Genomic DNA, 25,796 nt, shown 5'->3' with positions numbered 1-25,796 from the left:
CTTCGGGGAAAGAACCACAGATGGAAGGGGCTTGTACCTGACCAGTGCCCGAGGCTATCACCACGCTTCTGAACACGAAACTCTTTTATTCGTTTATATGGTCGATAGTGGGATATACAGAGTGCCACACAAAGCACTCCAGGGACCAAAGAGATGACTTTGAAAACTGAAATCAGATATGCCTTTTGCCTACAGCATAGCCTCATGGTCAAATCTATACACTACGAACAATCTGTTATGAACTCCATCAGAAGGTCCCAGAGGGCAGTGGTTCCCAAACCTAAAGGAACCCCAGGATCGTCAAACTCAGTAGAACAGATTCCCTGGACACATTCCAGAAAATTTCCTGGGGGCCATTGGAGGCAGGGTGCCCAGCGGGAGAGGGGGGTGAGTCTGTGGAATTTGGAAACACTGCCATTTGGGGACCACTGCCTTGAACAGTAGAGGGGGAGAGGATTCAGAGTTTCGGGGGCGAGGTGGTGGGCATTGGGAAACAACTCCCACAGGAAGAAGTATTCGAAGAGACTTCTCAAGATCTCCAGGTGATCATGCACAGGGCCCGTGGCCACAGCCGACCTCCGCACCTTGTCCCGCAGACTTCCCACTGGCCCGCGACCTTCAACTTGTTTATCGTCGCACTAGTGAGATACTAAGCCTCTAAAGGGCAGTCACGCCTCTGAAACTAGCGAACTGCAGTTCCCAAAATAAAGAGGAAGCAAGTACTTCTTTGATTCAAAACAGCCCCCCCCCCTTTTTTTTAATATGCTAAGGTTTCTGAAATGGAGAAGGGTTTTGAAGTGGATCCGTAAATAAGCGAGATGAGTTTTAGCCTTGATCTGTGCGTCACCAGGCAAGTCCTTTTCTCTCCAGTCCCAACCCCTGCCCCCTCCAAAATGCGGTTTTCACTGATCATCCGTTAAAATGAGGGAATATGGGCCTGGAGAAGGCGTCCCAGCGCCCACCGCCGAACTCACAGCCAATGCCAAGGGGAGGCCCTGGAGGGTCCCTCCCACCACTTCACCCCAGCCCCTGCGGCCCCCTGGTCCCCCCACAAGGATGCACCCCCAAGCCTCCAGGCTGCAGGCGCTTCCGAGTCCTGGCAAGCTGCTCGAGTCCGGCAGGTGCCACGTATCTCTGTCTCTCTGTCTCTGTGTCTTTTTCTCTGCATCTCTCTCTCTCTCTCTCTCTCTCTCTTCCTCCTTCCCTCTCAATGTCTGTCTCTGCATCTCTGTCCCTCTCTCCCACCCTCTCCAGATCTAAGCACAGTGTTACCTCCTCAGACGGGTCTTCACTAAGGATTGCACTGAAAAGACCACCCCTCCGCCCATTCCTCAGGCTCTAGACTCTTCATTTTCTAATTGTGACCGCCATCCCACGACGTGTGGGTTAATTCGAGGTCGGCGCCCAGCAGACTCGAGGCTGACGGGGGAGCTCCCGGCCTGTCTCTTGTGTGCAGTAGCCCAACAGCTATACACTGTCCGTGCAGAGCAGGTGCTCAGGGTAGTACACACTGCAAGAATCGCTGGGGGGACGGACCCAGCTTCCTACAGGCTCCCCCCAGCCCGCTTGTGAAAGGTGAAGAAGAGAAAGGGAAGGAGGAGAAACTCACCTCCGTCATTTCCAGAAACAGAAATCTCTACAACTAACTTGCAGTTTATAAGAAATACAGAGGTTAGGTTTATCTATACGATGGAATACTCCATGGCAATGAGAAAGAATGAAATCTGGCCTGTGTAGCAACATGGATGGACCTTGAGGGTGTTATGCTGAGTGAATAAGTCAGGCAGAGAAGGACAGATACCATGCTTGCACTCATATGTGGAACAAGAGAAACTTAACGGAGGACCATGGGGGAGAGGGAGGGAGGCAAACCATGAGAGACTCTTGAGTACTGAGAACAAACTAAGGGCTGATGGGGGTGGGGGGAAGGTGAAGGGGGGTGATGGGCATGGAGGAGGGCACTTGTGGGGATGAGCACTGGGTGTTATATGGAAACCAACTTGACAATAAACTATTTGTTAAAAAAAAAAAAAAAAAGAAATACGGAGGTTAGAGGAAGAAGATGACCAGACAAATCCATAATGTGTGGCTAGTCTGGACACTCTGAAGAGGACACAGGGCAGGGGTGGGGACGAGACCATTACACGCGGAAAGACTGAAGACACACAGTGGATGAACCTTGAATGAATCCTGGATGGGGGTGGGGATAGAGGAAGTCACAGGCTGGGATCCTTGGCGAAATCTGAATATGCTTGAACACGGTATTAGGGAACCGCTGGGTTTCACGGGACATAGGATAATTCCGCTCTGATCATGCAGAATGATGTCCGGATCTTGGAAGATACATCCAGTTGTACACGGAGGGAGGCTCATGGTGTCTCCAAGTTACAACGCCTTGGCCAGTATGAAAATGAGAAGAGGGAGGGGAGACCAAGACAGCAAAACTTAAAAAAAATTAGGGAATCCAGGTGAGGACATTCTTTGTTTCCCTGTGGCTTCATTAGATTCAAAATTCAAAGTTGGCTGGGGGCGGGGGGCGGGAATAAGAGGATGTTATGAACAACTTTACGAAATAAAAGTTATACAAAATGTTAGAAACCCTTGCGGGGTGGGGGTGGGGTGCGCAGGGGGTGAGGGTGGAAAACTACTTGGAGAGCTGGTATTTCTGTGTGGTGCCAAGGAGAGCAGACTGAGTGTCAGCAGGGAGCCCTGGAAAGTGACTCGGGGAAACACAGGAGGAGACCTCCCCTTCCAGGAAGGGATCAAGGCAGGGAGAGAGCTGCAGGGGAGGGCATCTGCGAGCCAGACCTCTCTGGGGTCTGGACACAGAGGTGATGACGACTGTCCACGGGCAGTGGCCCCGCGAAGGAAGGATGGAAACAGAAAGCAGGTGGATGTGTAAGGGGGGGCGACAGGACACAGATGATCATCTCTTTACCCTCATTTCATAATGTCCCCTCGCCCGTCACCACGGATACCAGACACACACACACACACACACACACACACACACACACACACACACACACGGCAGTAGTGAACAATGAGGATGCTGCCCCATGTGGCGGCACCAGGCCTGGAGGCCCAGGCTGAGCGGCCTCTGCCGGACGTCCGCCTCACAAGGGGTCTAGTTCATCGCGGGCCCACACGAACGCTCAGAGGGCTGCCTGCGGTGACACGCGAAGGGACTCAGACCAGGTCTTGCAGCTCCTTGTGGCGCGGGAAGGTCCCAGAAAAGTAGAAAATGCAACGCACCCCCCACAAAACCTGAAATGGTGGTTACATGTTTGCAAGTGATATGAGCTACACTCTACCATGATGGGTACGTTAGAATTTTTTGGTTTCATTTATTTTTCTTTGAGACAGGCAGTGGAGAGAGGCCTGGGTGGGGGAGAGAAAAGGGGGGTGGAGAGAGAGAGAGAGAGAGAGAGAGATTGAGAATCCCAAGCAGTCTCTATGCTCAGCACGGAGCACGACGCAGGGCTCAATCCCACAACCTTGGGATCATGACCTGAGCTAAAATCAAGAGTCGGTAGCTCAATCGGCTGAGCCACCCAGGCGCCCTCACACTTTAGTATTGTTTTTAATGTTTATTTTTTGTTTATTTTTTTAATGCTTTATTTTTGAGAGAGAGAGAGAGACAGACAGACAGACAGACAGCATGAGCAGGGGAGGATCAGACAGAGAGGGAGATACAGAATCCGAAGCAGGCTCTAGGGTCTGAGCTGTCAGCACAGAGCCCGACGCAGGGCTTGAACCCACAAATCACGAGATCATGACCTGAGCCGAAGTCGGACACCCAACCGACTGAGACACCCAGGTACCCCTAAAATGTTTATTTTTGAGAGAAAGAGAATGAGAGAAAGAGAGAGCGCAAGCACACGCAAGCACGTGTGCCAAAGAGCAGGGGAGGAGCAGAGAGAGAGAGAGAGAGGGACAGAGGCTCTGAAGCGGGCTCTGTGCTGACAGCAGACAGCCCGATGCAGGGCTCAAACTCACAAAACCAGGAGATCATAACCTGAGCTGAAGTCAGGTGCTCATCTGACTGAGCCACCCAGGGGTCCCCACTCTCTAGAATTTTTTAACATTTATAATTTTCTAAGCATCTCATTTGCTCCTCGAAGAAACCCTATGATGCAGGTGTCACCAATCCCACTCTACAGAGGAGTACACTGAGGCCCAGAGGGGTTGCACAACCTGTCCAAAGCCATAGAGCTGCTGACCCCTGGTGCCGGGCCTCACGCACAGGCTTAGCTGAAAGTCTGTGCTCAACCCTTTTGCCATACGATGGCTATTTTGAAACTTGTGTCTTACCTACTTCTTAAAATTTTTTTTTAATTTTTTAAAATTTATTTCTGAGAGACAGAGAGAGTGACAGTGTGAGCAAGGGAGGGTCAGAGAGAGAGGGAGACACAGCATCCAAGGCAGGCTCCAGGCTGTCAGCTGTCAGCAGAGACCCCGATGTGGGGTTTGAACCCACAAACTGAGAGATCATGACCTGAGCCGAAGTTGGACGCTCAGCTGACTGAGCCACCTAGGCGCCCTGTGTCTTATCCACTTTAATAATGATGCTGAATGAAGAGATTCTTTTTAGAGTTTACTTCTTTTGCAACAGGACCTGAAATGCTTTCACAAAAAAGACAGTAATGAGGGGGCACCTGGGTGGCTCAGTCGGTTAAGCGTCCAACTTCAGCTCAGGTCATGATCTCATGGTTTGTGGGTTCCAGCCTCGCGTCGGGCTCTGTGCTGACAGCTCAGAGCCTGGAACCTGTTTCAGATTCTGTGTCTCCCTCTCTCTCTGACCTTCCCCTGCTCACGCTCTCTCTCTCTCTCCCTCCTAGAAATAAATAAAAATATTTTAAAAAAAAAGAAAAAAGAAATAAATAAAACATTAAAAATTTTTTTTAAAAAAAGACAGTAATGAGTTTAATAAAATGAAAGCAGAAAAAGCTGGGCCAAGGAGAAGAGGAAAATGCAGATGTGGTAACATGGCGGGCACCAGATTTGCTATCGCAGGTTTCCTGGCAGGGAGAGCTGGGTGCAGGGGTGGGAGGGTACTTTCACGAAGGGAAGAGGAAGTAGAGCGGCCTGTCCCAGGCCGGCGAGGCTCCCGCACAAATGCTACGGGTTCTTATGATTAACTGTACTGAAAGTGCTACGGATGATGCAGTTGGCAAGATCTTCAAGTTTTTAGCAGAAGATGAAGGCACATTTCATATGTGGTGGTTTTCAGTCAATAATGATAATGACTGAGGGGCGCCTGGGTGGCATATTTGGTTGGCCATCCGACTTCAGCTCGGATCGTGATCTCACAGTTTGTGGGTTCAAGCCCCGTGTCGGGCTCTGTGCTGACAGCTCGGAGCCTGGAACCTGCTTCAAATCCTCTGTCTCCCTCTCTTCCTGCCTCTTCTCTCTCTCTCTCTCTCTCTCTTAAAAATAAACATTTTTAAAAATGATGATAATAACCAAGGTTTGATATGTGAACACAGCCCTGGGGTCTTCATCACAGAAGCTGGACTATGTGGTCTAAAGAGGCACAAACAGCTGGGAAATCATTTGCGCACAAAGTGTGATCTACCAACACGTCCAGGAAATGGGAGGTGGGTAACTTTTCTTTCCAAAAATTTCTTTCAGTGGAACAAATATCCTTTCGGCTGGCTTATCCTCATTTAAGCGTCTTAGAATACTAAAATCTTTTGTAAAAAAGATTTTGGAGAAAAGACTAAGTAGGAGTCCTCATTTATCGCCCTGCTGCCTCTGGTCAGATCAAATAATGCCTTATGATTATCCACATACTCACTAAAGAAGCAACTAACTGTCCACTTGGAATTCTACTCCTGGGGAACGATTTGTCTTTTTTTCTCCAGCTTTACTGAAATACGATCGACATACGACATTGTGTAACCTAAGGTATACGACGTAATGATTTCATAAGCTACGTATTGTGAAGCAAGGACAGCATTAAGGTTAGCACACCAGTCTCTTCACATGGCTGTCTGGTTTCGTTTATTTTTAAGGTATGAGCTTTAGGGGATTTGTTCTTGAGATACACAAAGCTGTTCACGTGAACATTATGTATATTATACAGAGACACAATCTAGAGGTCCATCGACAGGGGCGAGTTCATTACATTGGGTTAAACTGACGTATTCTGAGAGTTGAATGAATGAAAAAAAGAGAGATGTAGAGGTCGGACATTCTTGACCATCAGTCATTACTGACTGAAAAAACACACATATACATAGTTACACCCATATCCAACCCTATGAAAGCGTATCCACCTATCTAAAGAAAAAGAGAAAAGACCCATCACCGTGTTAGTTAGGTTCTGAATTCCACTTGTGAGGGACCAGATCCTACACAGAAATTTTCTCTCCAAAATTCCTAAGGAAGACACTAGAATTTAAAAGATATTTTGGAGCCAGAACTGTAGAACTGGACTGCTGAACTCAAATTCGGTGCATCAATTATTAGCTGTGTGATCCTGGGTGAGTTGCCAAACCTCTCTGTGCCTCAGGAGACTTCTGAAAAATGGAGATCATTTTATTTAGCTCATTGCATTGTTATGATGATCACATGAAGGAAATTAGTCAAGGTTTGTAAATTGCTTAGAAGCACGCTGAAAGCGGTGCACTGCTAAGAGCTGTTTACATGGTAAACACACAAATGCGGTCCAAGTGCTGGTTTTCCCTCCACTACTACAAGAGAAACACGCTCGCTGAGGAGTAGCTGAAGCACAGCCTCTACCCCACCCCAAACAGGGAAAGGAAGGAGTCCCTCTCCCACCTCACCCCCGGGGGAGGCACCCAGGCCACCTGGACCATCAAAATGGACATTTTCTGCCTTGCCCCGCCCTTCCCCTCTTCTGGGTGGGCGCCCTCGGTGCCACGCCACCTCTGCTGTAGGCTTTGGTCTGGCATGATGACCCGAGCGTAAGTGTATGTGTTACTCTGTAGTGTATGCATTACTCTGTGATTAAAGACGGGGAGAGAAGCCGAGTAGGGAAGGAGTAGTGAGTGAGAGTCCCGAGTTTGCATTTAACACACATTTTGGGTAATATCTTGGGTTTTGTCACAGATTTCCTAAGTTTAAAAGGTATAACCGGGGCGCCTGGGGGGCTCAGTCGGTTAAGTATCCGACTTCGGCTCAGGTCATGATCTTGCAGTTCGTGAGTTTGAGCCCTGCTCTAGACTCTGTCTGCCTCTTGCTCACTCATGCTCTCTCTCTCTCTCTCTCTCTCTCTCTCTCTCAGAAATAAGTAAATACAATTTTAAAATTTAATATAAAGAAGTAAAAGGTATTATTACATTCCATATATATTTCAACCGATATTTTTCAAGGTATGATATTTCAAGTCCATACAAATCATTTCCTCGAGCGCTACATAAAAGTTTTGAAATCACTAATTCCTCATACTACCAAAGCCTAAAGATATATAAAGTAGGAAATTGGATGACATTTTCCCGTGTAATCTGAAGCAATATTTTAACAGCAATTCCACGCGATCCTAGATCTCCACATTTAAAAACAGTTACTAGAATTTAACCTCTCAGAACCTACATTTCCAGCCTTTATAAAAACCCTACAAAGAAACGGGGTTGGTGTCCTGTTTTGTTCTTATTATGACTTGTAAATTCTCTGTCTTTATTCCAGCAGCCAAAAAGAAAGTAAAAATCTTTTTTTTTTTTTTCAACTCACCAGCACCTCTCAAACTGCTTTAATTTGCACTGAGTTTTCCCAGCAAAAAGACAATTAATTGCTCGTCCAAAGATCTGTCAGGAGCTCCAAAATCTTCTTTCTGTTACCGACCCCCTGCCTGACCTTGCAATATCAAGTGGTCATTCTGGAGTCACCAGACATGTCTATGTGGGTAGGGAGAACACAGAAGAATGTGCAATTCCCCACTTTGTCCCTGGCATTGCCTGGATGAGGAAAGCAAAGCCCAGAGCTGAACCTATGCTGGGTTATCAAAGGTCCTTGGTGCCTGAGCTTCGAAGCTACACTTTTTACCCACCCACGGCTTTGCTGCCTACCCTTAAGGTGTTTTATCTCTGAATTAGTGAGCTTAGAAAAACAAGAGAAAGAAAAACAAGACAAGCCCCAAGGACCTAGAGATAAGAATCCCAAACAAAAGGGACCTTAAGCACTTAATAAAAAAGAGGGGGAGAGCCCGGGGGCTCAGTCAATTAGGCATCTGACTTTGGCTCAGGTCATGATCTCACTGTTGGTGAGTTAGAGCCCCGCGACGGGCTCTGCGGTGGTAACGCACAGCCTGCTTGGGTCTCTCTCTCTCTCTCTCTCTCTCTCTTTCTGTCCATCTCCTGCTCGTGTTCTTTCTCTCAAAATTAGCTAAATAAGCATTTAAAAAAAGTGATCTTGAGCTTCCAAAGTAGGCTGGGTTTGGTTCAGGGGTCATTCACAGGAATTTATCCCTAAAATAATGTCTTCCATGCCTCGGGCTTACATTCCAGGACCAGTTAGTTACTTAACAGCCTTACATTGGCTGCCCAAATGGAAACCTTTTTGATTTTTTTTCCTTTTGCTTTACTTTCAAGAATGAGACTTCAGAGATGTTTTGACAGAGGCCAGATCTATCAGAGAGAAACGGGGGGGGGGGGGGGGGGGGGGGGGGAGAGCCTCAGTGGGAGCCTCAGGATAAGGAGGAGGAAGCTCCAGAACTGAGCTCCATCATCAACTCCATCCGTTCCCACTTTAGTTTTCTTTTCATTTGCCAATTTTCCTAAATTCCTTTTGAGAAAGACAGAATTGAAAAAGATGTTTCCAGATTCTCCTTACTAGGACAACTACAATTTCTCTCCTTGTGGCTCATGGTAATCATTTTCAATCAGTCTCGGTATTTTTCCTGGATGAAACCTCCCAGAAAACCATTATTGACACAGTTAGGAAGCTGATAACCCAGGTCTACCCAGGTCGAGACCCTGGTGTTGACCAGCCTCTCATAGGAGGTCCTGAAGGTTTAGGGGTAATAAGTCAATGTTGTTTGGGTTATCAGCTACTCCCGGCTCCGAGTTTTCCTCTGGATTCCGTATTAAAAGCAAGTCTTCGACAACTCGGGGCCCAGGACTGCTCTACAGTGTGGGTATCACCTCTGCTCTGTGACTAAGGTCGGGCTCCTCCCTAGGGGGGGTGGGGGGGCGCTTTACAAGAAGTACTTCCTGAGTTACAAAATGTGAGAAAGAGGAGCATGGAGGAGCATTAGAAAGAGTAAGAATGGGATAGAACCTGTGTCTAAGGGGGCACCCCCCACCCACTTTTATTATTAAGGGCCAAGTGGGAGACGGACCAATTGATACTAAGAACACTTAATAGTTTTAGGTCGATACCCCTAGACTCAACCTAGAGGAGGCTGTAGATCTGAAAGAGGCTCTGTCTCTCTGTTTCCCACCTCACACACGGTGAAGCACAAAAGGAGGTGGAGGCTCCCCTCACTCAGAGCCTTTTAAAGGGATAGGGGTTCTGGAAGATTCCACCGTGATCCATTCGCTCTGGAGGTGCTATTAGGGTTAACACTCCCCACAATCAGCAGTGCCCAGTCATAGGTCAGCCGACACATGAAGAACCAGGAGAGAATCTGTGGCTTCCCCCCCCCCCCAAACAGCACAATAGAAACCCTGTATCTATGCAGGTACCATCTAAGAAGGAGGCAGAAACCGGGAGAAGGAAGCTCCGATCTTAAAGAGGCGGCGGCAGGATGGATGATGGAGAAAAGGACTATTTAAGCTGGAAAAGATTCAAACCCTGTTGGCAAACTCAAGGCGGTTTGCTGGCGTGCTGCTACTCAGAGGGAGGAAGAGAGACAGAGACCGTGAAGCCTTCTCTCCGCCTGGTTTCTGCACGGCTGAATTGCAGCGCGTACATTCTGCAAGCCTGCTACACACAGGATGCAGTGCATTCTGGAATTAGATGGTGGTGATGGTTTTATAACCTTGCGAAGCTGCTAAAAACCACCGGACTGTACGTTTTAAAAGGGTGAATTTACGGCATGTGAATTGTATCAATAACAAATCAATTTCAAAACATGCTCCCTCCAGCCCCCAAGAGATGATATGGCGCGGCGTGGCTGGCTTCCCCTTCGCACAATTTCCTTTATGTTTTTGTGACCAAAATCTGAGACATCTGAATTTACCTTATGTTTGCCAAGGTCTTTATCGGGTTTGAAAGCATTTTTTATTATGTGCTGCAGGATGCGTCACAGCAGGGAGGTCCAGGTATGCGGTTAGCCATAACATAAATGTGTAGCGTAAATAATGTTAAGCCCATACTGAGATGTTCTGAAATAATGATGCGTAAAAATAGCAAATTGACTGCATTTATCAGAACCTTAAAAAACCAATACAGTTTTAGTCAGTGCACTTATTAGAGTGAGTCCAGAAAAGACAATAAAGAAGTAGGTGAGAGTTTAAATACCTGAACGTTTGGTTCTAGAGAAGTTGAAGGGTCATTTGACTCTTGCTGGAAGACCACAGAGGACACTGATGGGTGCAGGTAATTAGGAACTGGCAAGCAGAGTTGTGGGGTCCAGCCATGGCCGTCCTGTGATTAGGGACAAAACCACTTTCTTCTCTGGGCTCTAATTTTTTCACCATGAAATGAAATGATGTGGCTTGGCAGGAGGGAGTAAATGATCTATTTTAACTTGACAATACACAATAAAGTCCTTTAAAATGTGTGCGTTTCCTGGGGCACCTGGGTGGCTCAGTCAGTTAAGGGTCTGACTCCAGCTCAGGTCATGATCTCACCGTTCCTGAGTTAAAGCCCCGCATCGGGCTCTTGCCGACAGCTTGGAGCCTGGGGCCTGCTTCAGATTCTGTCACCATCTCTCTGCCCCTCCCCTGCTCACTGGCTCACGATCTCTCTCTCTCAAATACAAATAAACATAAAAAAATGTGTGCACTTCTGGGGCGCCCAGGTGGCTCAGTCGGTTAAGCGTCCAACTTCGGCTCAGGTCATAATCTCACGGTTCGTGGGTTCGAGCCCCGTGTCAGGCTCTGTGCTGACAGCTCAGAGTCTGGAGTCTGTTTTGGATTCTGTGTCTCCCTCTCTCTCTGACTCTCCCTTGCTCATGCTGTCTCTCTCTCTCAGAAATAAACATTAAAAATTCTTAAAAAAATGTGTGCACTTCCAAACTCAACATTCCATTCAGCAATACATTGTTTCTAAGAAAATAACTGGTTACACAAAGCTCTGTAGAAAAGAATGTTTTCTTTATAAAGGGGACTGTGTGTAAATACCACCCAATCAGAAATATACCTGAAATACAAAAATATAGGTCATTCTCAAAATTTATTACACCTATAGCCAGTTCTCTGAAAAATTACAAAATGATCAATTTACCAACTTTTGTACATTTTAACTAGGTTTATATAATTTTATATTAGATGGGATAATTTTAACAGCCTAAGTTTCCAACTGTGTGTTATTAGTTGAAGTGGTTTTAAAAGCCTAAGGGTATAACAATTGTTATTAAATGTAATTGTTTTAAAAGTTTTCTATGATGCCTTTTAGGGAAAGTTCTATTTTTAAAAACAGGATTGCTGAGGGGCGCCTGGGTGGCTTAGTCGGTTGAGCGTCCGACTTTCGCTTAGGTCATGGTCTCGCGGTTCGTGGGTTCGAGCCCCGCGTCGGGCTCTATGCTGACTGCCAGCTCAGAGCCTGGAGCCTGTTTCAGTCTGTGACTCCCTCTCTCTCTGACCCTCCCCTGCTCATGCTGTCTCTCTCTCTCTCTCTCCTAGAAATAAATAAAAATTAAAAAAAAAAAACATTAAAAAAAAAAAACAGGATTGCTGAATCTTCTTAGGACTATATTAATATTAGTTGGTAACAATAAGTAACTTAATTTTTTTTAAAAAAAGAGAGTCAGGGAGGGTCAGAGGGAGAAAGAAAATCCCAAGCAGGCTCCATGCTCAGTGCAGAGCCTGATGCTGGGCTCAATCCCACAATTCTGGGATTATGATCTGAGCCAAAATGAAGAGTTGGATGCTTCACCATATACATATATATTTTTTCTAATATACATAGTATTTGTATATATACAAATAAGTATTTGTATATGTAATTATGTTATGTGTGTGTGTATATATATATACATATGTATATGTGTATATATGTATATACACATACATACATGGAACCCTTGTGTACTACTGGGAAGAACAGAAATTGTGACAGCCACTATGGAAATCACACACACATACAGATGGAGACATAAATACAGAACATTTAGCACGATAGCATTTTTTGTGAGGCAGGAAAAGATGTAGAGAAAAGTCTAGGAAGAAATATCCTAAAATATCACAGTGTTCCCATGATGAGACTACAGGTAGTTTTGGTTTTGTCTTTCCAAATTAAAAATTTTCCATATATATATATATAAAACATGATTTTCCTGATATATAGATCATAGTTTGAAGGACCTTAAGTCATAGACTCAGTTACCTTTATTCTAAAATTTTTAAAGCTATTTCTATTTTGTAGAAATTTATATATATATATATACATACACAGTGTATTTTTATCAAATATGTATTTTTATTATGCATGTATTATTTTTGCGCTTAGTATACATATAAAACATAGGATATACACACATATATGTAAACTTGTACAAAAATGAAGAATCTTTTTTTAAAAATTTAAAACAAAATACACATTGAACAAAGGAACAGAATACAAAGCCCAGAAATAATGGGCTATTAATATGGTCAATTTATCTATGACAAAGGAGGCCAGAATATACAATGAGGAAAACAGTGTCTTCGATAAATGGTACTGAGGAAACTGGACAGGCTCACGCACATGGAGAAGAATGAAAGTGGGCCACATTGTTACAGCATGCACAAAAATAAACTCAAGATGGATTAAAGACCCAGCAATAACACTGCTAGGAATTTACCCAAAGGATATAGGAGTGCTGATGCATAGGGGCACACGTACCCCAATGTTCAGAGCAGCACTCTCCACAATAGCCAAAACATGGAAAGAGCCTAAGTGTCCATCAACTGACGAATGGATCAAGAAGATGTGGTTTATCTATACTATGTAATACTACATGGCAATGAGAAAGAATGAAATCTGGCCATGTGTAGCAACGTGGATGGACCTTGAGGGTGTTATGCTGAGCGAAATAAGTCAGGCAGAGAAGGACAAAAACCATATGTTTGCACGTATAGGAGGATTAGGAGGAACTTAACGGAGGATCATGGGGGAGAAGAAGGCGGGAAATGGTGGGGGAGAGGGAGAGAGACAAACCATGAGAGACTCTTGAATGCTGACAACAAACTGAGGACTGATGGGTGTGGGGGGGAGGGGAAGCGGGGTGATGGGCATGGAGGAGGGCACTTGTGGGGATGAACACTGGGTGTTATATGGAAACCAACTTGACAATAAACTATTTGTTAAAAAAAAAAAAAAGACCTAAATGTAAGCCTTGAAACCTTACAAAACTTCTAAAAGAAAACATAAGCAATAAACTCTTGGACCTCAGCCCTAGCAATATTTTCCTGTCTTTCCAGGCAAGGGAAACAAAAGCAAAAACAAACAATTGGAACTACAAAAAACTAAAAAGGTTTTGCACAGGGAAAGAAATCATCAATAAAATGAAAACTCAGGGCACCTGGGTGGCTCAGCCGGTTAAGTGTCCAATTTGGCTCAGGTCATGGTCCAGGAGTTCCAGCCCCGCATCAGGCTCTGTGCTGACAGCTCAGAGCCTGGAGCCTGCTTCGGATTCTGTGTCTCCCTCTCTCTCTGCCCCTCCCCCGCTCATGCTCAGTCTCTCAAAAATGAATGTTAAAACTGAAAAAAATCGTCAATCACGGGTATTCTTAATAGACGTAGGAAACCTGTGCAACATCCAGGAGACAGAGCTAAGTGGGCATCTAGGACATGCTGTAACATTCAGCTTCCTTCAGCTGTCTTGGGCTTAGAGAAAGTAAGACACCCATCAGAGGTCTCAGGAGGTGACAATGACTCAGACCCCTATGTGAACACAAGAGGCAACTGATACCTCCGTGGCCCCCGCTCTTTGACTCCTAGCAAAGTTGGAAGGTCTGAGGGAAGGGAGTTGGAGGTGGAAGAAAGAGGCTGTGCAAAGGTCCTGTGACTGTAATGAGGTGAGGGGTAGGAAAGGAGCTGGTATGGCTGGAGTGAGGCAAGCACGGTTCTGAGTGATCAGAGGTCCTGACCCTCTTATGACAAGTGTGCGGCGGATGACAAATGCATCCCCCCGGATCCATGTGCAGTAAGTAGCCCTGCTTACACAGCTGATCCCGATTTGCATAACCCTTAGTTGAGCAATTTCACACAGAGGAAGACAACCGGGGATTGCTGAAACAATGGGGTTTTTTGGTTTTGTTTCTCTTAACAATAAAAGGGAACACAATGAAAACAAGATGAGTTCATGGAAACTTACATAGCAGAGAAGCTTAAATATCAAATGTGTCCCTTACATGACCAGAAGAGGAAAAGAAAGGCAGAGTATGAAATCTGTATGTACAGCCAACCGAGAAGTATAATCAACTTCAACTTTGTGTCTAGCCTCAGAGTTTTGTGATCAACAGTTCAGCCACACAGATTTGGAAATGCAGAAAAGGAGGGATTTCTATTTCACCGGCAGGGCTAAGGCAGCTTTATGTAAGTGCATGCAGCATGATACACACCACTAGGAGATCAGGGAGAAAAAAAAAAAAAAGTGAAACTAAGCCCAAGGCAGCTAAGGAAGCTGAATGTTCTAGCCCTGCCATAAGTCTCTGCAGTTGTTAGATGTAGGCTGCAAATCTACACAAGGGTGGGTTTCCTGGAGGCCGAAGTGAAGAGGAAAACGGGCCACATATAGAAATACATCAGCTACTCTACAACAGAATTGCTCAACCTCAGCATGACTGGCATTTTGAACCAAAAAAAGTGATTTGTTGTGGGGGCCGTCCTGTGCATTGTAGGGCTGTGAATGGCATCCCTGGCTTCAGCCCAAGAGGCTAGTAACACCCTCTCCCCCGCCTCCTCACGAGTCATGATGTAACAAAAATGTCTCCAGATACAGCCACATGTCCCTTGATGAAGAAGGTTATATGGCAGGAGATTAGATGTTTTAATTACTGGTAGGGACCTTAAGCACTGACATTTTCTGCTGTTGATTGGGGTAAAACAAAATGCTTTGTCAGTCACCAGCGGGAGTCAGGTTTAATGTCCCACCATCATTTGAGGAGCATGGCCAGAGTCTTTGTCCAGTAGAAGTCTACCACTCTGCCTGACCACGCAGAGACTCAAAGACACAAAGACACACACAGAGATCCGGTGTTTGTTGGAATCATTCCAGAAACTTTTCATGAGTATATCATCACCCTAACTCTACTCTTAAATACAGATGGGTCACGGGGCTGCGGGGGTGGTTCGGTCAGTTGAGCATCCGATTTGGCTTGTGGTTCGTGAGATGGAGCCCCAAATCGGGCTCTGTGGGGTCAGCATGGAGCCTGCTCGAGAACCTGGGTCTCCCTTTCTCTGTTCCTCCCCACCCCCCTTCTTCTCTCTCAAAAATAAACAAACATTAAAAATAAACAAATAAACTAGCCTCACGAGCTAAAGCTAGAAGAAACGGGAAGAATCAGCTATTCTACCTACCCTCCCTTATGAAAATGTATTTTATTTTCACTGAAGTTAACACAAAAACTCATCTGAAAAACTTCAGTGGGAACAGAATGGAGGGCCCAGAAACAAACCTACTGAAATATGGTCAACTGATCTTTGACAGAGGAGTATGTGAAATTCCATGGAGAAATGAACAAACGGTGAACAACTGGACATCCACATGAAATAAAAGGTTAATGTAGACCCAGACCCTACATCATGTACAAAAATGAGCTCCAAATGGATAAGCAGAACTAAACGTAAAATGCGAAAGCATCAAAGTCCTGGAAAACAACATAGGAGAAAATCTAGAGGACCTGGGGTTTAGTGACAATTTTTAGATACAGCATCAAAAGCATAGTCCACGAACAAACACTGTAAGTTGAATTTTGTGAACATTTTAAACCTCCATTCTGTGAAAGACTCGTAAGAAAATAAGATGACAAGCTACAGACTGGGAGAAAGTCTTTGCAAAACATGAATAAAAATCTGGTAGCCAAAAGATACAAAAACTCTTAAAAATCAATAAGAAAACAACCCGCTTTAAAAATGTCCAAAAGATCTGAAGAGACAGCATTGAAGCTAAACAGATGGTAAATAAGCATATGGAAAGATGCTAAACACCAGACATCGTGAAGGAATTGCAAATTAAAACAACAATGATGTACACCACCACACACCTACTAGAATGGCCAAAATGCAAAACACGGCCGCCACCAAATGCTGTTGAAGATAGGAAGATACGGGAACTCTCGTTCATAGCTGGGGAAACGTAAATGGTGCAGCGCTTGGGAAGACCATTTGGCAGTGTCTTACAAAACTAAATTTTCTCTTGACATACGATTCAGTCATCGTACTTCCCGGCATTTACCCAAATGAATTGAAAGTTTACTTTCCCACAAAATCGGGACGTGGATGTTTATAGCTGCTTTATCCATAACGGCCCAGGCTTGGAGGCAACCAAGAAGTACTTCAGTAGGTGAAGGCATAAACAAATGAAGGCATATCCATACAAAAAATATTATTCATAAATAAAAAGGAAATGGGCCATCAAGCCACAAAAGGACATGGAGAAAACGTCAATGCATCTTGCTAAATGAAAGAAGCCAATATGAAAGGGCTGCATACTGGATGATGGTGACTATAGTACATTCTGGAAAAGGTAAAACAGCCCTGTTCAAGGGAGATGGTAAGAAGATCAGTGCTTACCAGGAGTTCAGGGGGAGGAAGGAATAAACAGTTGAACAAGGGATTTCTAGGGTAGTGAACTATCTCATACAAAACTGTCATGGTGGATACACGACACTATACATTGGTCAAAACCCATAGAATGTACAAAGAGTGAACCCTATTATTCATGGACTTTCGTGAATAATAATGTACCAGTTCTAACAAAGGTACACAGTAATCCAAGATGTTAATAATTGGGGAAAGGTGGGGGGTAATGAGTGCTTTATGGGAAACTGTCTGTACTTTGCCCTCAATAAACCACTCTGTAAACCTAAAACTGCTCTAAAAGTAACCTATTGATTTTTTAAAGTGTATTGTGACAGAATAAGGTACAATCCATATACTTTTGAGTCATTTCAGAAAACAGAGCCTCAATTTTGAAGAGGATTGCTTTCAAATATCTCTGCTGGGAAAATTTGCACACATCTATATACTGCATATGCTCCTTCTTAACATGCCAAAATTTTCCAATTATCAAGGGCGGCTCTTATCTGCTTTACCTTAAAAATTACGGTGTAAAATACAGTAGTGTTTCATTAAACCTTCTCACCTGAATTCCTAAGCTTCTACAATGTTAGTTTGGGAAAATAACTGGTAAGAGATAGGAGATCTATCAATGTTTAATAATAAAGCCGTGAATCCTAGCAATATGCCTATAGCCATTTAGGATAAATGAGAAGTAAAATTGAACTAGGCTTGTAAAAATGGCAAGACAAAACACATCTGATACTAGGGCCCTGAGTTTATACATATATATGTTCATAGTGAACAGGATTTTATCAGCAATTAGTAATCCCACAGAACTATGGTCAACTGACAGTTCAGTAAGCCAAATAAGTAAAAATAGGAGTGGCAGCAGGTACACAAAAGACGTGGTCCATTTAAGGGGCTGTTATAGAGCCACTGAAATCGAGGACAAGGAAATGCTTGGATCTGGCTCGTAAATCCAGAGGGGGGATGTTAGGAAGGTGGGGTAGGAGTCTGCTATTTTATATTTAAGCTTTCAGCTGTTTTGGTTTTAAATTGTGTGCAAGTATCTCTTTGATGGTGATTAAGAGTTTTTTAAGGATGGCTCAAAGAATCGTGTACCTAAATTTAAAAAGAAAACTGTTTATGGAATGCTCAGGTGGCTCCGTTAAGCATCCGACTCTTGATTTCAGCTCAGGTCACGATCTCACGGTTCATGGGACGATGCCTGGGATTCTCGCTCTCGCTCTCTCTCTCTCTCAAAATAAATAAATAAACTAAAAAAACCTGTTTATAATGTAACATTAAAAAGAAGCAAGGTAAGTTTTATATACATTATGATTACACATGTAGAAAAAGTTTGGAAAGAAATATTAAAGTCAAATGAAATCAACATGGAAACAAAAACACTTTTATGCTTTTATGGTGGGTCAGTTTTTTTTTTCCTTCTCTTTCTCTATTGCCAAAATATGTACAAAAAGCTACGGTGTTTTACTTGGATAAAAATAGGCTCGTAAAATTAAAAATCAAACATGGCGAGTCACATGTTTCTACCAGTCACCTCTATCCAGAGCGGTCGTTTGGATTTTCCCATCATCTGGGAGACCAGGGACACCCATGTGATGCTCTGTCCTGCGACAATGCCTTAATGTCAGCCTGCCTCAGTTTCCACAGACGGGGAACGAGGTGATACGGGCACTCATCCCGATGGGGTTGTTGTGGTGGACTTTAAACGTATTCAAGAGAGATGAAGGCATGGACAGCCCGTCTTCCCCCTGGCCTGGCACTGTGTGAGCTCGTGGTCAACAAAGTGTGATGGTTAGAAGCCAGGCAATGAGTCTAATACAGAACACCAGAGGTCACAGGGCCAGACTTTACACACAAAAGACGTGAGGAAGAAGAAGTGGAAACCATTCTTTGGACTAAGCTTGAAGACAAAATGGTGACTTACTAAGTACAAACAGACTGGAGAGAGTAACTTTAAACTCAGTCCAGGAGTCTAAAAGTGAAAAAGAGGAAATGAGGCCATGGCTGGGTCCAAAGTTACTGTCTTCAAATGGGTATGGCCAAGAAGCGCCATAAGATGGAGGAAAAGATGACGAGGTCGAAGAGAGCGGACCAGAGTCACAGTTCCCAAACTGTGTGCCAAGGCACCCCGGGTGCCGTTGCAAAGTCAAGGCGAACTGGGGATATTTCACAGTTGCAAGGGAAACGTCTTTTGAACAGCAGGAGAACGAACAGCACAGTTTCTAGGTTAGATTGCACTGTATTCCTTTCAACAATCTCGAATCTGTGTGAAACAGGGTTTTCTGTGGTTGCTGTGATAAAAAGGAAGTACCGCATGGAACAGAAACATGAAGATAAACATGGAACAGAAAGTAAGGATGGTGGTGTCTGATACAATTCCATAAGTTGGGAGGCTGCAGGACACAGGTACACACATCCCGTCAGGGTCTAATCGTGTTCATTTAAGAATAACGTAAGGGTGGGGCGCCTGGTTGACTCAGTCGGTTAAGCGTCCGACTTCGGCTCAGGTCATGATCTCACAGTTCGTGGGTTCGAGCCCTGCGTCAGGCTCTGTGCTGACAGCTCGGAGCCTGGAGCCTGCTTGTGTGTCTCCCTCTTCTCTCTAACCCTCCCCTGCTCACATGGTCTCTCTCTCAGAAATAGATAAAACATTAAAAAAAAAAAAAAAAGAATAACGTAAGGGTGGCTCAGTCCGCCAAGCATCCGACTTCCGCTTAGGTTGTGATCTCGTAGTGTGTGAGTTCCGTCCTGTCAGCGTGAGCCTGCTCTGGAACCTCTGTCTCCCTCTCTCTGCCCCTCCCCAGCTCATGTGCACATGCACACACTGCCTCCCCAAAATAAATAAGCGTTAAAAACAAAATTTAAAAAAGAATGATGTAAAACTAGTATTTTTTGCTTTTGAGGTTTGTGTCCTATTTTTTTCAAATCGTGCAAAGTTGCTGTAACAAATATACATTATGTAGTTTGGACCTAACAACCTAGACACAGATGGGATTCTTTTGTGTTTCTTCTGCCCTATGGTTGCCATGTAAAAATCACTGCCACACTCAGGGTCTGAAGCCTTTAAAAGGTGAGCAGGTTAGGGCAGAGTAGATGGGTGCTGTGAGCCTGAGCAGTGAGGCAGAGAGACAGCTGAGGATGGGGGGCCCCCGGCCAGGTGCACCTGGGGAGGCGGGGGGAGGTCTCCTGGCACCGCCCCCACCACCTTCAATTTCGTATCGCCTACCCCGCTGTAAGGAGAAACCGCTCATTCTCTATGCATATGCGGAGGATGCCCCGATTCATTTGAGGAAAGTCTCAGATCATGGCGACAGCAGGACAGATATTCTGCTGAAGTCCCATCTTCCCTCGTGACAATGCCTCCTTTTTCTCACCATCCTACTCAGCCGGGCTCGGAAGCTGTCGTCACTGCCACCTGTGTGTCACGCTTTACGCAGTAGGAAACAACTCTCCGTCAGGCCCTGTCTTTCGCAAGACAGTTGTGCTTGGTTTCGAAGCTTAGAAAGAAGGCACGGACCGGACAAAATGTGTATTACGGTGGTTTTCCCCACATTAGTCTCCTGTTTTACGAACCCCTACATGAGAGTAACTGCCAACATCACAGCACCGTACGGATAACGAGTCTGGATTGTGGCAGGTGCCCCCTAGCTCGTCCTACAGCACATCGGCCTTTCCCCTACACTTTGCTCCTCTTCGCGCATCATCTTACCACTGTGTCCGCCTAGATCCCAAGCTCTCAGACCACTCTCTGGGACTCCACCAATCCGGCGAGTTCATACGGACTGGCACAGCCCAGTTTCACAATGGCCACGTGCCTTCTTCCTCGCCCTGCTCACTTCCCTATTGACACTTCTCCATAGCAGTATCACAGGCATTCAGACTGCAGGCCCTGCTTTAGCCTCTGTCCGTCTCTCCTCACAGCAGAGCAGGGATCTTTGCTAGGCCCGCGCGCTGCTGTATTTCCAGAGCGGAGAACAGGGCCGGGCTCTTGGAAGTGTTCTGTGTGGTTCATCTGGTGAATAGAGCAAGTGGGGCAGACGCTCAACGAAAGCCAGATGTTTATAGTGATTGGGGTGATACCATCACCTCTCATAGTGCATCAGCCCCACTGCTATTGCCAAGGAGATGAAATCTCAAATCTCTAACTTGCCACCCGGCCCCTCACAGCCTGGTGACGGTCTACCTCACCATCTCCCGTGTGGCTCCAAGCAGAAGAGTCCTTCACGGACACATACTTGTATTTATGGACATGGCAGCACGATCCCGCCTTGGCCCCTTGGCATGTACCCATCCAGGCAGATCCGACGCATCTTCCTAAACCTAACGCACACCCAATCTTGCCTGGTCCCCTCAGGTTACATCTGTACCCACCTCTGATTTCTTCTCTCTATAATCAATTTGGAACTTAGGCACAAGCCCCCAAGTCAATCCCTATTTTATGCTGTTAACTCTTAAATTGTCTATCTGTGAACGCATGCATAGCTCCTTTCGATCAGAGTATAAACTCCTTGAGGGCAGAAACCGTGTTTATCCTACCTTTTTGTAGACCACCTGCTTCCACCACCCCTCCCCACAGAACCACTACCCAGTTGCCACGTCAGCAACAAAACACCGTTTTACTGAGTTAAAGCTGAACTTAGAAACTTGAACTTAGAAATCCCAAGGACTCGATGTTACAGTCAGATGTAATTCTGTAAGTAAAATTCATTACTCTTATTTGTGTGTTTTTTAAATTTTTAATGTTTTTATTTGTTTTGGAGAGAGAGATAGAGTGTGATGGGGGAGGGGAAGACAGAGAGAGAGAGGGAGACACAGAACTGGAGGCAGCCTCTCGGCTCTGAGCTGTCAGCACAGAGCCCGACGTGGGGCTCGAGCCCACGGACTGGGAGATCATGACCTGAGCCGAAGTTGGACGTTCAACCAAATGAGCCACCCAGGCACCTCTATTTATTTTTTTAATAGATGATCCGTAAATGTTAGACCCCAAAATTATTTTCATTTCCGACCATGAAAACTATCAAAATGTCCCCATTAACTAAAAAAAAAAAAAAAAAAAAAAAAAAAAAANAAAAAAAAAAAAAAAAAAAAAAAAAAAAAAAAAAAATCAAGGAATTTGGGCTGAAAAATCTCTGCATTTAAAAAAAAAATAATCTTTCTGGGGGTGCCTGGGTGGCTCAGTCAGTTAAGTGTCGACGCTTGATCCTGGCTCAGGTCATGATCTCCTAGTTTGCGAGTTAAAACCCTGAATCAGGCTCTGCACTAGCAGCTCGAAGCCTGCTTGGGATTCTCTCTCCCTCTCTCTCTGCTCCTTCCCCGCACTCTCTCTCTCTCAAAAATAAATAAACTTAAAAAAATAATTTTTCTGAAGTAGCAAAGGGCTTTGGAATGAGGAAATATGGGTCCAATTTTGTTCCTCCACTTATTAATAGCAGTATAAATATCAGCAAGTTACTTGATTAGTTACACTTCATTTTCCTCGTCTATAAAATGTAAATAATATTCCTCCTTCAATGGCTGCTGTGAGGATGAAATGAAATAGCATCTGTTAAACGCTTCACGAGCACTGTGTCACTTCCCGTTTTCCCTCCCTGTCCCCTAAAACAAGGGGAGGCAGATGACAGTGACATTATCACACTTAAGCAAACAAAGGCTGTGTAGCCTTAGGCACAAACAAAACTGTTACGTGCTAAGGAGTGTTTAAGAGTGTGGATTCACTCACAGCTAAAGCGGCTCTAAACTTCTAGTGACCCACCCCCTATCATCTCCATCTCAATTCTTTTTTTTTTTTAAGTATTTTTAAAAAGTTCATTTTTGAGAGAGAGAGCGAGAGAGAGCATGGGAGGGTCAGAGAGAGAGAGAGAGAGAGAGGGAGACACAGGATCTGAAGCAGGCTCCAGGCTTTGAGCTGTCAGCACGGGGCTCGAACCCACAAACTGATCGTGATCATGACCTGAGCCAAAGTCGGACGCTTCACCGGCTGGGCCCCCAGGCACCCCTCCACCTCCATTCTTACCCCCATTTGCTTTATTAAAACCTAAGGGGCCCAGATTGCAGACCCTTCCCTACCTCGCGCCGGCCCCCCCTCAGGGAGTCTGCTACCTCATTCTGCCCGTACCTGCCGCACAGGCTCACCTAGCTGGCAGGAAAAGCAGTGCTGTGCCTGCAGAAATACCTACTCTCACCTGGCTTCAGCTTCTCTGAATTTGTCCCCAAGCGAGTCAAAAATGAAGAATCAGGCTTTTCCGGCTTCAAGATGTGTTGCTTTTAAGGAAAGGGAGAGAAAGAGCAGAGAGTGCCCAACACAGCCGCTCTGGGCCTCGGTTTCCCTGGGAACACCCAGAATTACCAAGCTGCCTCGAACCAGTTTCTCTGCCCTGGGGGCCGGGTTTTCCAAACCCACCTCTCAGCCCCGCTGTGCTCAGAGGAGGAGCTGGCCGAGCTGGCCAGGCCCCAGCGCCCCGCCTCGGCCCGAGGCGGTCCCCAGCCGGCCTCACGCTGGGGCTGGGCAGGAAAGGGACTCTGACTGGCTCATTAGGCTTTTCAGCACCCCCAGGAGGAGGAAGTCACTCGTTCCCACGGGCCTGGGTTTTTCTTTCTGTGGGTGTGTTTTCTCTTTCTGAAACCAGGAAACTAAATTTGCCTAATGGTTAAACCCAAAAGGATTACAGAGTCTTTCTTCAAGAACCCTTGGAGGCCTGCTGTCCATCCCTGTGTGTTAGAAGCAGGCCGTTTCCAGGTCCCCCAGGCAGAGGGGATGCCTTCTAGACTCTTCTGTGAAGCCTGTTCTACTCTGTTATTGTTAGGAGATGTAGCCTATCAACAGACCATTCATAGTTAGGTTTCCCATTCTCCTCACCAAACACTACCCGGTATCTCGATTTCCGAAGAGACAGAATTCAAAATTTCGTAACCCCCCCACCCCCACCATTTTTTTTTCTCCTCTTTGAACAAAACCGCTTTTAGGTTGAGGCTCTCACACGCTCACACTCTTCACATTTCCGTTAATTAGCCTTGAACCCCCAGCAGGTTCTGCTTTTCTTCAAGAACCGAGATCCTCTTTCTCGCCCAGCGTTTTTTTACGGACAACGTGTTCGCCCTCAGCAACGTATCCCCACCGTCAACACCTTCCTGTCGGGCACGTCACTGGTGTGCTGGCCTCAGGACAGGTGGAGTACCCTCACCGCAGCCCCGGCGCGACCCGCACGGGGACACGGGCCACTCAGACTCTTCGTCCTCTGGGCCTGATGGCTGTGTGTGCATCAGCTCGGGCTGAGTCTGAATCCCAAGCTACTGGACCTGGGGGAGTTACTTAACCCCTCGGGCTCAGTTGATGCACTTGGAAAATGAGGATGTTGCCCCCTATCTGTGGGGGACGGGAGGCGCCGTGAGGGTTAAGGGAGGTAACACACCCACAGAAGGGAGCGAGCACCCAATCTGGAGGGCTCTTGTTAATTTCACTTCTGTGTGGTTACCTCCAAATGCCTTACTGTTGCTTAATATATCCTTTCTAGATTTCTCCTTTTTTAATGCTTATTTATATATTTTTGAGAGAGAGAAAGCAAGAGAGAAAACAGGGGAGGGGTAGAGAGAGAGGAGAGAGTGAATCTCAAGCATCCTCCACCCTGTCAGCACAGAGCCCGACATGGGGTTCGAACTCACAAACCGTGAGATCATGACCTGACCCAGATCAAGAGGCAGACATTTAACCCACTGAGCCACCCAGGCACCCCGTGATTTCTCATTTTTAATTCTTTTAACCCTAGTTTCGGCTGCAGAGGTTCTAAAGTACAGGCTATATTTGTTCTAGCAACGTGCAAGGCCACCATCCTTAACCTGGTTTCTGCCTCAGAACAACCTGGGGGCTTTGAAAATTAACACACGTGTCCCAGCTCTACCCCAGACCAGCTAGTCACAGTCTCTGAGGGCCTGGCCTTGGGCATCCGGGACTTAAAACTTCCAAACAAGTCACCGTGAAACTCAGGGTGGGACAATCGGTCAGCAAGGCCTGTGTGAGCAGATGCCACTCTAGGGGAGGCCAGCCCTGCGGAGTCAGAGTCGGGAGGAGGCAGGGCCGAGGTGGTGGCGGTGGCGGCGGGAGACCCAAGGCCGCCCAGGCCCCTTCCCACCGCAGCCTTGCTTGCTCAGCTCTTTGTTCAGTTCCGGGCAGTTCTGGGCAATACTTCAGCTTCCTTTCAATAATTCCCCATTTCTGCCGCAGCCAGCCGGAGGAAATTCCCATAGCAACCCAACAAACTTCTACGAAGACAAGTTATTTAGTTTAACTTGGTCTTACTTGTGTAATCATATTTGACAAATGTGGAACTTTTTTTTTCAATATTTGTTTATTTTTGAAAGAGAGACAGAGCGTGAGCGGGGGAGGGGCAGAGACAGAGAGGGAGACACAGAATCCGAAGGAGCTCCAGGCTCCGAGCTGTCAGCACAGAGCCTGACGCGGGGCTCGAACCCACAAACCGCGAGATCATGACCTGAGCCGAAGTCGGTCACTTAACCAACTGAGCCACCCGGGTGCCCGTACAAATACGGAATTTTAAATCAAGAGATTGGGGGAATCCGTGACGGCCTCTACCACCAAGCATCCCAAGTACATTCCCTAACGTTCCCTGGACCCACACCATCTCCTCACTTGTAAAACAAATGGTCAAACAAAACATCCAGGTCTTCCGGCCCCAGTTCTACGCACCCACAAATCCAGGATCATTTTCATTTGTTGAACACATTAGAAGAGAGACGCTGGAGGCATAAATATTATAGGACTCGGCCGTCCCCCAGGAGCTGAGGATACCACGTCTTCATGTCAATGGAAGACAATGACCCTGCGGGTGCATATTTAGGACACCCTTTCCCTTGCCTTCTTTTCTTTAGTTCATTAGCACCAGCTTGCTCACTCCCTCAACTTCACAAGTTTGACGGAA

At 45.9% G+C, this 25,796-nt stretch overlaps 1 long non-coding RNA gene across 1 annotated transcript; it reads right to left on the bottom strand.

Annotated features, from left to right (window-relative positions):
- Window positions 1-5,983: 5,983 nt before the first annotated feature.
- On the bottom strand, window positions 5,984-23,123 carry LOC120222464. Its single transcript, XR_005526046.1, has 2 exons — window positions 23,040-23,123; window positions 5,984-6,524 (listed from the first exon to the last, which is right to left on the bottom strand). It is a non-coding gene; the product is annotated as an uncharacterized LOC120222464 (long non-coding RNA).
- Between the last annotated feature and the right edge of the window lie 2,673 nt (window positions 23,124-25,796).

This window comes from Hyaena hyaena, unplaced genomic scaffold, assembly GCF_003009895.1.
Source record: "Hyaena hyaena isolate Hyena2069 unplaced genomic scaffold, ASM300989v1 scaffold_876, whole genome shotgun sequence".
NCBI lineage: Eukaryota > Metazoa > Chordata > Mammalia > Carnivora > Hyaenidae > Hyaena > Hyaena hyaena.
Note: the sequence above shows the minus strand (reverse complement) of the source record. Positions and strands in the feature narration are given on the sequence as shown.